Source organism: Ascaphus truei, chromosome 1 (assembly GCF_040206685.1).
Source record: "Ascaphus truei isolate aAscTru1 chromosome 1, aAscTru1.hap1, whole genome shotgun sequence".
In the NCBI taxonomy this organism is placed as follows: domain Eukaryota; kingdom Metazoa; phylum Chordata; class Amphibia; order Anura; family Ascaphidae; genus Ascaphus; species Ascaphus truei.
Window position 1 is genome coordinate 6,950,501 of NC_134483.1, and position 12,427 is coordinate 6,962,927.

A 12,427-nucleotide genomic window follows, 5' to 3' on the forward strand; every position below is an offset into this window, starting at 1 on the left:
AGTGTACTACAATAAATAAACTGTTAAGTAAAAAAAAAAATGTCCCGGTTTTTCATTTTCAAAATCTGGTCACCCTAGTTATATATGTATATCCAGGCACAATGTGTAAGAAGAGGCGTGCAGAATATCTGTTATATATGTATATCCAGGCACAATGTGTAAGAAGAGGCGTGCAGAATATCTATTACATATGTATATCCAGGCACAATGTGTAAGAAGAGGCGTGCAGAATATCTATTACATATGTATATCCAGGCACAATGTGTAAGAAGAGGCGTGCAGAATATATATTATATATGTATATTCAGGCACAATGTGTAAGAAGAGGCGTGCAGAATATATATTATATATGTATATCCAGACACAATGTGTAAGAAGAGGCGTGCAGAATATCTATTATATATGTATATCCAGACACAATGTGTAAGAAGAGGCGTGCAGAATATATATTATATATGTATATCCAGACACAATGTGTAAGAAGAGGCGTGCAGAATATCTATTACATATGTATATACAGGCACAATGTGTAAGAAGAGGCGTGCAGAATATCTATTACATATGTATATCCAGGCACAATGTGTAAGAAGAGGCGTGCAGAATATCTATTATATATGTATATCCAGGCACAATGTGTAAGAAGAGGCGTGCAGAATATCTATTACATATGTATATCCAGGCACAATGTGTAAGAAGAGGCGTGCAGAATATCTATTATATATGTATATCCAGGCACAATGTGTAAGAAGAGGCGTGCAGAATATCTATTATATATGTATATACAGACACAATGTGTAAGAAGAGGCGTGCAGAATATATATTATATATGTATATCCAGGCACAATGTGTAAGAAGAGGCGTGCAGAATATATATTATATATGCATATCCAGGCACAATGTGTAAGAAGAGGCGTGCAGAATATATATTATATATGCATATCCAGGCACAATGTGTAAGAAGAGGCGTGCAGAATATATATTATATATGTATATCCAGACACAATGTGTAAGAAGAGGCGTGCAGAATATCTATTATATATGTATATCCAGGCACAATGTGTAAGAAGGGCGTGCAGAATATATATTATATATGTATATCCAGGCACAATGTGTAAGAAGAGGCGTGCAGAATATATATTATATATGTAAATCCGGGCACAATGTGTAAGAAGAGGCGTGCAGAATATCTATTACATATGTATATCCAGACACAATGTGTAAGAAGAGGCGTGCAGAATATCTATTACATATGTATATCCAGGCACAATGTGTAAGAAGAGGCGTGCAGAATATCTATTACATATGCATATCCAGGCACAATGTGTAAGAAGAGGCGTGCAGAATATCTATTATATATGTATATCCAGACACAATGTGTAAGAAGAGGCGTGCAGAATATCTATTATATATGTATATCCAGGCACAATGTGTAAGAAGAGGCGTGCAGAATATCTATTATATATGTATATCCAGACACAATGTGTAAGAAGAGGCGTGCAGAATATCTATTATATATGTATATCCAGGCACAATGTGTAAGAAGGGCGTGCAGAATATATATTATATATGTATATCCAGGCACAATGTGTAAGAAGAGGCGTGCAGAATATATATTATATATGCATATCCAGGCACAATGTGTAAGAAGAGGCGTGCAGAATATCTATTATATATGTATATCCAGGCACAATGTGTAAGAAGAGGCGTGCAGAATATATATTATATATGTATATCCAGGCACAATGTGTAAGAAGAGGCGTGCAGAATATATATTATATATGTATATCCAGGCACAATGTGTAAGAAGAGGCGTGCAGAATATATATTATATATGTATATCCAGGCACAATGTGTAAGAAGAGGCGTGCAGAATATATATTATATATGTATATCCAGGCACAATGTGTAAGAAGAGGCGTGCAGAATATCTATTATATATGTATATCCAGGCACAATGTGTAAGAAGAGGCGTGCAGAATATCTATTATATATGTATATCCAGCCACAATGTGTAAGAAGAGGCGTGCAGAATATATATTACATATGTATATCCAGGCACAATGTGTAAGAAGAGGCGTGCAGAATATATATTATATATGTATATCCAGGCACAATGTGTAAGAAGAGGCGTGCAGAATATATATTACATATGTATATCCAGGCACAATGTGTAAGAAGAGGCGTGCGGAATATCTATTACATATGTATATCCAGGCACAATGTGTAAGAAGAGGCGTGCAGAATATCTATTATATATGTATATCCGGGCACAATGTGTAAGAAGAGGCGTGCAGAATATCTATTATATATGTATATCCGGGCACAATGTGTAAGAAGAGGCGTGCAGAATATCTATTATATATGTATATCCGGGCACAATGTGTAAGAAGAGGCGTGCGGAATATCTATTACATATGTATATCCAGCCACAATGTGTAAGAAGGGCGTGCAGAATATCTATTATATATGTATATCCAGGCACAATGTGTAAGAAGGGCGTGCAGAATATATATTATATATGTATATCCAGGCACAATGTGTAAGAAGAGGCGTGCAGAATATATATTATATATGTATATCCAGACACAATGTGTAAGAAGAGGCGTGCAGAATATATATTATATATGTATACCCAGGCACAATGTGTAAGAAGAGGCGTGCAGAATATATATTATATGCTGTGTGTTACTGTTCCCATCTTACTCCCTAACAGCTGGATACGGTATGTTCTGAAACTAGACACATGATTGGTCTGTGAGATGAACCAATCACGATGCTCCAGCCGGCAGACGCTATAACTTTGCAGCTAGTGATGTCCCAAACATAGAACATCCCGGCGTGGAGCATTTTGATTGGCTCATGCTGTTGTCATGGATACATTCACCCACAATCCAGAGCGGCGTTCAGAGGACACTTAACTATCTTGCTGCCATTGCATTGCTCCGGCAGCACAAGGGTTACGCTTCAGTAACACGCAGTGTGCTTGCTTCATTTTTAGACAATAAGTGGATATACTCAAACCGCTCGAAGCGATTAGCGCATCAATCCCCTCTCCCGGCATACAACGTGCCCGGCCCCTTCCTGGGTACCATGGGGAAGATGATGTGCTGCGTTAACGATAGCGAAGCCCTCATTTCTCACACTCTGCGCACTGCGGGCGCCGTCTGCTTCCAATGTTTCTACCAGGGACAATAAAATGGCCGCCGCCAACCACAGAAAAACGCCAGGGGTCGGCAGTCAAATAATAAAGGGTTTTTTTGGGGGGGGGGGGGTTGCGGGGGGAAGAAGAGCAAGAAATAGATGAACACAATATAAAGCGTCAGTTTATATTTGAGCTTTTCCGGGTGACTGCAGCTTTAAGACGAGTCCGGCGGTTTTATGTAACGGTGGGAAAAAGAGAAACATTACAGTTGTGACGAGAAGCCCGGGGAGCGCCTGAGAATCCGCCTCTGCCGCGATGTTCAGGCGGAATATTTCGCCCTATTGCGAGACGTGACGTAGTCGGGATGTGATGGGTTAAAGAGTGCTAATAAAAAAACCTCCACCAAACAAAGTACAGCAAAGTCTGTCTGCATGTCCCCCGCGGGTCACCCACTGTCACACACAGAGGGTAGTCTGCAGGCAAGGATTCTGGGTAAGGACATGCAAATGAACACCCAGCTGGCATGCCACTTTTAGCTTCCTATCTACTTTGATACACGGATTTCCCAGAGCTTTTACCTGTGGCATTACACAGCTTGTGCAGCGAAGCCAGGGACTAGAGAAGTGCAGAGTCGGATAACCCACTCACAGACAGCCTTTTCACGTGTTAGGACCTCGGTTTGAGATTAGTCACTGATTCTGCATTGTGAAAAGTGACAAATGTTTCTACTTTCTCCCTAACACACATCCTGATGATAAGAAGCCTCGGCTGGAGACACGGTGTTCTTGCACAGGTTTGCATATACATGAACGTGTGTACTTAGCCTACGGATACACGTGAGTTTATGAATGCGCGTCATCAATTTTCATGTAAGAGCATCATTAACTGCTGGAACTACATGTGTGTCGCTTCCGCTGCACAGAGGGGGCGTTCTGCTGCTATAGGGGTGCCAGGTGGCTTCTCCAAATATACTGGACACAATGGTGAAAGGTGACACCCTCGAGAGACACACACATCTCTCCGCTCCATGCTGTTTCCTCCTCTCCTTGGCACCATCCCCCAGACTCATGGCACCTCCTCCTAATTGGCTGCTGCTGGGTAGTGCAGCCAATCAGGATTGAGGAAGCTGCCCAGCCCTCTAGCAGCTGCCCTGCTCGGGGAAATCTCGTGGCCCCCAAGTCACCTCTAACTTCTCACTGGACAGAGTCCAAATACAGCACCGTCCTATTCAATACTGGACACCTGGCAACCCTCGTTTTGTACGGTCTCTCGTACCAGCAGCTACTGTGTCGCTATGATGTCATCATTAATCGACTTTCAGTAGAAGGACCCAGCAAAAAAAATGAAATCGCAATAAAATTAAATATGAGGAATAACAGGTGTGGAGCGGTCCCACTTCCCATAAAATACACCCCGCAGGCCCAACGTGCAGCACGAGCAGCCTGGAGACCCCTGGCGAGGGGGCACCTGACCGGCGGGGCTCCCCTCTCCCCACCTTCACGCTGCCGGTCCGCGCATTGACTCCCCCTCCCCCTTCCTCACTGCATCGCGGGGGAGGGGCCAGGGGATTCAAATTCAGGGCAGGGGCAGCAAATCAGCCCGCTCCCTGCGGAGAAATTAGCGCCCAACCGTCCCTTTCTCACGCGTGGTACCGTGACGGGCGCGCGGTTACCCCGTTATACAGTGGCGGCCGCCCTGAGTCTAAAGCGGCCGCCACCGCGGGTAATTTAAAACCGCGTGCAGGCGGGTTTTTTCCCCGATGCGTGCCGCGCGGCCGCGCGTCACTGGTGCCTCCGTTGGTGAGCCGGTCACGCGTGCCACGGTTACGCCGGCATCCCGAAGGCATCCGTGACGCGTTGGGTGCTGGGGATCACGCTGTATGTGTGGGGGGTCAGGGGAAGCAGAGGCGGAGCAGGCAGGGGGTCGCGGACCGGAGGAACGGAAGATGCGGCTGGTGCGCGGCCAAGTTCGGCGCCAGCCGATAAAAGCCCCGGAAAATGTTAGAATGAAGCTGGCCGCAGCAGTATGCAGTGGCGGATTTCCCATTGGGCCCGGGCGGCGTACATCGCGCTGCCGCTCGGGCCGCATGCGCAACGGCGCGGCATGAAATGACGCTGAAGGAGGAGGGCGGCACCAGGTAAGCGCCGGCGGGCGGCGTATTTGTAAATCTGCCGCTGGTTATATTTTGGTGTTATTCTCATCCCCCTTTTCAACAAAAAAAAGGAAGCGGATGAAGGAAAGACGTCGATGTCCGGCATGGCTGAGGCGGGCATTACGGGCATGGCTGAGGCGGGCATTACGGGCATGGCTGAGGCGGGCATTACGGGCATGGCTGAGGCGGGCATTACGGGCGTGGCTGAGGCGGGCATTACGGGCATGGCTGAGGCGGGCATTACGGGCGTGGCTGAGGCGGGCATTACGGGCATGGCTGAGGCGGGCATTACGGGCATGGCTGAGGCGGGCATTACGGGCGTGGCTGAGGCGGGCATTACGGGCATGGCTGAGGCGGGCATTACGGGCATGGCTGAGGCGGGCATTACGGGCATGGCTGAGGCGGGCATGACGGGCATGGCTGAGGCGGGCATGACGGGCATGGCTGAGGCGGGCATTACGGGCATGGCTGAGGCGGGCATTACGGGCATGGCTGAGGCGGGCATTACGGGCATGGCTGAGGCGGGCATGGCTGAGGCGGGCATTACGGGCATGGCTGAGGCGGGCATTACGGGCGTGGCTGAGGCGGGCATGACGGGCATGGCTGAGGCGGGTATTACGGGCGTGGCTGAGGCGGGTATTACGGGCGTGGCTGAGGCGGGCATGACGGGCATGGCTGAGGCGGGTATTACGGGCGTGGCTGAGGCGGGCATTACGGGCATGGCTGAGGCGGGCATTACGGGCATGGCTGAGGCGGGCATGACGGGCATGGCTGAGGCGGGTATTACGGGCGTGGCTGAGGCGGGCATGACGGGCATGGCTGAGGCGGGCATGACGGGCATGGCTGAGGCGGGCATTACGGGCATGGCTGAGGCGGGCATTACGGGCATGGCTGAGGCGGGCATTACGGGCATGGCTGAGGCGGGCATGGCTGAGGCGGGCATTACGGGCATGGCTGAGGCGGGCATTACGGGCGTGGCTGAGGCGGGCATGACGGGCATGGCTGAGGCGGGTATTACGGGCGTGGCTGAGGCGGGTATTACGGGCGTGGCTGAGGCGGGCATGACGGGCATGGCTGAGGCGGGCATGACGGGCATGGCTGAGGCGGGCATTACGGGCGTGGCTGAGGCGGGTATTACGGGCGTGGCTGAGGCGGGCATGACGGGCATGGCTGAGGCGGGTATTACGGGCGTGGCTGAGGCGGGCATTACGGGCATGGCTGAGGCGGGCATGACGGGCATGGCTGAGGCGGGTATTACGGGCGTGGCTGAGGCGGGCATGACGGGCATGGCTGAGGCGGGTATTACGGGCGTGGCTGAGGCGGGCATTACGGGCATGGCTGAGGCGGGCATTACGGGCATGGCTGAGGCGGGCATGACGGGCATGGCTGAGGCGGGCATTACGGGCATGGCTGAGGCGGGCATTACGGGCATGGCTGAGGCGGGCATTACGGGCGTGGCTGAGGCGGGCATGACGGGCATGGCTGAGGCGGGCATGACGGGCATGGCTGAGGCGGGTATTACGGGCATGGCTGAGGCGGGCATTACGGGCATGGCTGAGGCGGGCATGACGGGCATGGCTGAGGCGGGCATTACGGGCATGGCTGAGGCGGGCATTACGGGCATGGCTGAGGCGGGCATTACGGGCGTGGCTGAGGCGGGCATTACGGGCGTGGCTGAGGCGGGCATTACGGGCGTGGCTGAGGCGGGCATTACGGGCGTGGCTGAGGCGGGCATTACGGGCGTGGCTGAGGCGGGCATGACGGGCGTGGCTGAGGCGGGCATTACGGGCATGGCTGAGGCGGGCATTACGTGCGTGGCTGAGGCGGGCATTACGGGCATGGCTGAGGCGGGCATTACGGGCATGGCTGAGGCGGGCATTACGGGCGTGGCTGAGGCGGGCATTACGGGCGTGGCTGAGGCGGGCATTACGGGCATGGCTGAGGCGGGCATTACGGGCATGGCTGAGGCGGGCATTACGGGCGTGGCTGAGGCGGGCATTACGTGCGTGGCTGAGGCGGGTATTACGGGCGTGGCTGAGGCGGGCATTACGTGCGTGGCTGAGGCGGGCATTACGTGCGTGGCTGAGGCGGGCATTACGGGCATGGCTGAGGCGGGCATTACGTGCATGGCTGAGGCGGGCATTACGTGCATGGCTGAGGCGAGCATTACGTGCATGGCTGAGGCGGGCATTACGGGCATGGCTGAGGCGGGCATTACGGGCATGGCTGAGGCGGGCATTACGGGCATGGCTGAGGCGGGCATTACGGGCATGGCTGAGGCGGGCATTACGGGCATGGCTGAGGCGGGCATTACGGGCGTGGCTGAGGCGGGCATTACAGGCATGGCTGAGGCGGGCATTACGGGCGTGGCTGAGGCGGGCATTACGGGCATGGCTGAGGCGGGCATTACGGGCATGGCTGAGGCGGGCATTACGGGCATGGCTGAGGCGGGCATTACGGGCATGGCTGAGGCGGGCATTACAGGCATGGCTGAGGCGGGCATTACAGGCATGGCTGAGGCGGGCATTACGGGCATGGCTGAGGCGGGCATTACAGGCATGGCTGAGGCGGGCATTACGGGCATGGCTGAGGCGGGCATGGCTGAGGCGGGCATTACGGGCATGGCTGAGGCGGGCATTACAGGCATGGCTGAGGCGGGCATTACAGGCATGGCTGAGGCGGGCATTACGGGCATGGCTGAGGCGGGCATTACAGGCATGGCTGAGGCGGGCATTACGGGCATGGCTGAGGCGGGCATTACGGGCATGGCTGAGGCGGGCATTACGGGCATGGCTGAGGCGGGCATTACAGGCATGGCTGAGGCGGGCATTACGGGCATGGCTGAGGCGGGCATTACGGGCATGGCTGAGGCGGGCATTACGGGCATGGCTGAGGCGGGCATTACGGGCATGGCTGAGGCGGGCATTACGGGCATGGCTGAGGCGGGCATTACAGGCATGGCTGAGGCGGGCATTACGGGCATGGCTGAGGCGGGCATTACGGGCATGGCTGAGGCGGGCATTACAGGCATGGCTGAGGCGGGCATTACGGGCATGGCTGAGGCGGGCATTACGGGCATGGCTGAGGCGGGCATTACGGGCATGGCTGAGGCGGGCATTACAGGCATGGCTGAGGCGGGCATTACGGGCATGGCTGAGGCGGGCATTACGGGCATGGCTGAGGCGGGCATTACGGGCATGGCTGAGGCGGGCATTACGGGCATGGCTGAGGCGGGCATTACGGGCATGGCTGAGGCGGGCATTACAGGCATGGCTGAGGCGGGCATTACGGGCATGGCTGAGGCGGGCATTACGGGCATGGCTGAGGCGGGCATTACGGGCATGGCTGAGGCGGGCATTACGGGCATGGCTGAGGCGGGCATTACGGGCATGGCTGAGGCGGGCATTACGGGCATGGCTGAGGCGGGCATTACGGGCATGGCTGAGGCGGGCATTACGGGCGTGGCTGAGGCGGGCATTACGGGCGTGGCTGAGGCGGGCATTACGGGCGTGGCTGAGGCGGGCATTACGGGCGTGGCTGAGGCGGGCATGACGGGCATGGCTGAGGCGGGCATTACGGGCGTGGCTGAGGCGGGCATTACGGGCGTGGCTGAGGCGGGCATGACGGGCATGGCTGAGGCGGGCATTACGGGCATGGCTGAGGCGGGCATTACGGGCATGGCTGAGGCGGGCATTACGGGCATGGCTGAGGCGGGCATTACGGGCATGGCTGAGGCGGGCATTACGGGCATGGCTGAGGCGGGCATTACGGGCGTGGCTGAGGCGGGCATTACGGGCGTGGCTGAGGCGGGCATTACAGGCATGGCTGAGGCGGGCATTACGGGCGTGGCTGAGGCGGGCATTACGGGCATGGCTGAGGCGGGCATTACGGGCATGGCTGAGGCGGGCATTACGGGCATGGCTGAGGCGGGCATTACGGGCATGGCTGAGGCGGGCATTACAGGCATGGCTGAGGCGGGCATTACAGGCATGGCTGAGGCGGGCATTACGGGCATGGCTGAGGCGGGCATTACAGGCATGGCTGAGGCGGGCATTACGGGCATGGCTGAGGCGGGCATGGCTGAGGCGGGCATTACGGGCATGGCTGAGGCGGGCATGGCTGAGGCGGGCATTACGGGCATGGCTGAGGCGGGCATTACGTGCATGGCTGAGGCGAGCATTACGGGCATGGCTGAGGCGGGCATTACGGGCATGGCTGAGGCGGGCATTACGGGCATGGCTGAGGCGGGCATTACGGGCATGGCTGAGACGGGCATGGCTGAGGCGGGCATTACGGGCATGGCTGAGGCGGGCATTACGGGCATGGCTGAGGCGGGCATGGCTGAGGCGGGCATTACAGGCATGGCTGAGACGGGCATTACGGGCATGGCTGAGGCGGGCATTACGGGCATGGCTGAGGCGGGCATTACGGGCATGGCTGAGGCGGGCATTACGGGCATGGCTGAGGCGGGCATGGCTGAGGCGGGCATTACGGGCATGGCTGAGGCGAGCATTACGGGCATGGCTGAGGCGGGCATTACGGGTGTTGGGGGGGGGAGTGTGCATTAATCTTGCCAGCGGGGACTCTAGGGTGCGGAAACGCTCTGGGGTGGCGAGTGGGCAGGACTCATTGTGCGTGATTCCCTGCTGGTGCCAGTCTCGCTTAACGGCAGGGCCGGCACGGTGCCCGGCTTGGTGGGTCTTGCGAGCCATGGTTGGGGTGCCGTCAGCCTTTACCCGGGGGGGGGGGGGGGCAGAGTTGGCACTAGTTACCAGGGTTTATTATTTGTGTAAATAAAACCGCGGCCTTTGTGCCTCCAGACCATGGCTGTGTGTTTGTTTATATGTAGGTTGCGGGAAGGGGAGGGGGACGCTGCCTCGCAGGTTCCACACGTTGCGGGAAAGGGAGGGGGACGCTGCCTTGCAGGCTCCACGTGTTGCGGGAAGGGGAGGGGGACGCTGCCTTGCAGGCTCCACACGTTGCGGGAAGGGGAGGGGGATGCTGCCTTGCAGGCTCCACACGTTGCGGGAAGGGGAGGGGGACGCTGCCTCGCAGGTTCCACGCGTTGCGGGAAAGGGAGGGGGACGCTGCCTCGCAGGTTCCACGCGTTGCGGGAAAGGGAGGGGGACGCTGCCTTGCAGGCTCCACACGTTGCGGGAAGGGGAGGGGGACGCTGCCTTGCAGGCTCCACACGTTGCGGGAAGGGGAGGGGGACGCTGCCTCGCAGGCTCCACGCGTTGCGGGAAAGGGAGGGGGACGCTGCTCGCAGGTTCCACGCGTTGCGGGAAAGGGAGGGGGACGCTGCCTCGCAGGCTCCACACGTTGCGGGAAGGGGAGGGGGACGCTGCCTCGCAGGTTCCACGCGTTGCGGGAAAGGGAGGGGGACGCTGCCTCGCAGGTTCCACGCGTTGCGGGAAAGGGAGGGGGACGCTGCCTCGCATGCTCCACGCGTTGCAGGAAGGGAAGGGGGACGCTGCCTCGCAGGCTCCACGCGTTGCGGGAAGGGGAGGGGGACGCTGCCTCGCAGGCTCCACGCGTTGCGGGAAGGGGAGGGGGACGCTGCCTCGCAGGCTCCACGCGTTGCGGGAAGGGGGACGCTGCCTCGCAGGCTCCACGCGTTGCGGGAAGGGGAGGGGGACACTGCCTCGCAGGCTCCACGCGTTGCAGGAAGGGGAGGGGGACGCTGCCTTGCAGGCTCCACACGTTGCGGGAAAGGGAGGGGGACGCTGCCTTGCAGGCTCCACGTGTTGCGGGAAGGGGAGGGGGACGCTGCCTTGCAGGCTCCACACGTTGCGGGAAGGGGAGGGGGACGCTGCCTTGCAGGCTCCACACGTTGCGGGAAGGGGAGGGGGACGCTGCCTCGCAGGTTCCACGCGTTGCGGGAAAGGGAGGGGGACGCTGCCTCGCAGGTTCCACGCGTTGCGGGAAAGGGAGGGGGACGCTGCCTTGCAGGCTCCACACGTTGCGGGAAGGGGAGGGGGACGCTGCCTTGCAGGCTCCACACGTTGCGGGAAGGGGAGGGGGACACTGCCTCGCAGGCTCCACGCGTTGCGGGAAAGGGAGGGGGACGCTGCTCGCAGGTTCCACGCGTTGCGGGAAAGGGAGGGGGACGCTGCCTCGCAGGCTCCACACGTTGCGGGAAGGGGAGGGGGACGCTGCCTCGCAGGTTCCACGCGTTGCGGGAAAGGGAGGGGGACGCTGCCTCGCAGGTTCCACGCGTTGCGGGAAAGGGAGGGGGACGCTGCCTCGCATGCTCCACGCGTTGCAGGAAGGGAAGGGGGACGCTGCCTCGCAGGCTCCACGCGTTGCGGGAAGGGGAGGGGGACGCTGCCTCGCAGGCTCCACGCGTTGCGGGAAGGGGAGGGGGACGCTGCCTCGCAGGCTCCACGCGTTGCGGGAAGGGGGACGCTGCCTCGCAGGCTCCACGCGTTGCGGGAAGGGGAGGGGGACACTGCCTCGCAGGCTCCACGCGTTGCAGGAAGGGGAGGGGGACGCTGCCTTGCAGGCTCCACACGTTGCGGGAAGGGGAGGGGGACGCTGCCTTGCAGGCTCCACACGTTGCGGGAAGGGGAGGGGGACGCTGCCTCGCAGGCTCCACGCGTTGCGGGAAGGGGAGGGGGACGCTGCCTCGCAGGCTCCACACGTTGCGGGAAAGGGAGGGGGACGCTGCCTCGCAGGCTCCACGTGTTGCGGGAAGGGGAGGGGGACGCTGCCTCGCAGGCTCCACACGTTGCGGGAAAGGGAGGGGGACGCTGCCTCGCAGGTTCCACGGTCAGGCTGAGACGGAAAGATGCATCAAATCAAGACACATTCAACAAAGCAGGATCATGCTTCCTACACAGCAGGGGCGGCCGCCTCCGGTCCCAAAGAGCTACCAACAGGTCAGGTTTTCAGGATATCTCTGCTTCTGCACACGTGGCTCAATCAGTGGCTCAGTCAAAGACTGAAATGACTGTCTTTAACAGGTTTGAAGGATATCCCTGCTTCAGCACAGCTGGCTCAAACAATGGCTCAGCCTACGACTGAGCCGCCTGTGCTGAAGCAGGGATATCCTGAAACCGTGGCCCTTGAGGCTAGCCTTGGCCACTCCTGCTACACAGCAACGTACAGTAGATTTTTCTACTAAACACAAG

At 57.4% G+C, this 12,427-nt stretch overlaps 1 protein-coding gene across 10 annotated transcripts in view; it reads right to left on the reverse strand.

The window, feature by feature from the left end:
- Positions 1 to 12,427, reverse strand: part of RUSC2 (RUN and SH3 domain containing 2) — a 149,528-nt gene that overhangs the window by 49,856 nt on the left and 87,245 nt on the right. The gene's annotated exons all lie outside the window — the stretch shown is intronic.